The 375-nt window shown below is 44.5% G+C and overlaps 1 long non-coding RNA gene across 1 annotated transcript in view; it reads left to right on the top strand.

Annotated features, from left to right (window-relative positions):
* LOC102380764 overlaps positions 1-375 on the top strand; it is a 76,761-nt gene that overhangs the window by 27,993 nt on the left and 48,393 nt on the right. The window lies entirely within an intron of this gene.

Here is a 375-nt window from a genome sequence, read left to right as displayed (position 1 = left end):
TCCAGCTCCTTGCATTGGCATTTTACTGTTCCAGACTTTCCTGCTAGGATGTTGTGTATGGGTAGCTTTGCAAAGGCACCCAAGAGTTTATAGGAGCACAGTGCCTACAATGAGAAGGTATGTCAAACTCAGTAGGCATTGTTTGTAACTATTTGTCAGCTTTCCTGCTTGCTGAGCAGAATGCTGTAGGTTAATATGTAATCTGGTGTTATGATCCCAGATGAGACTGAGCATGGGGAAGAAACATCCCACCTAGAGTTCTAACTGCACAAAGCAGAAATAACAAGTGCTGGGTGAAAGGCTTGGGCTGAAATCTGAACCTGCCCACTGTGGTTATTTTGCCTCTGCTGAGCCAAACCCAAACTCTGCTTTTTT

Source organism: Alligator sinensis, unplaced genomic scaffold, assembly GCF_000455745.1.
Source record: "Alligator sinensis unplaced genomic scaffold, ASM45574v1 scaffold643_2, whole genome shotgun sequence".
Taxonomy (NCBI): Eukaryota; Metazoa; Chordata; order Crocodylia; family Alligatoridae; genus Alligator; species Alligator sinensis.
The sequence above is the reverse complement of the archived record's forward strand: the minus strand, read 5'-3'. Positions and strand labels throughout refer to the sequence as shown.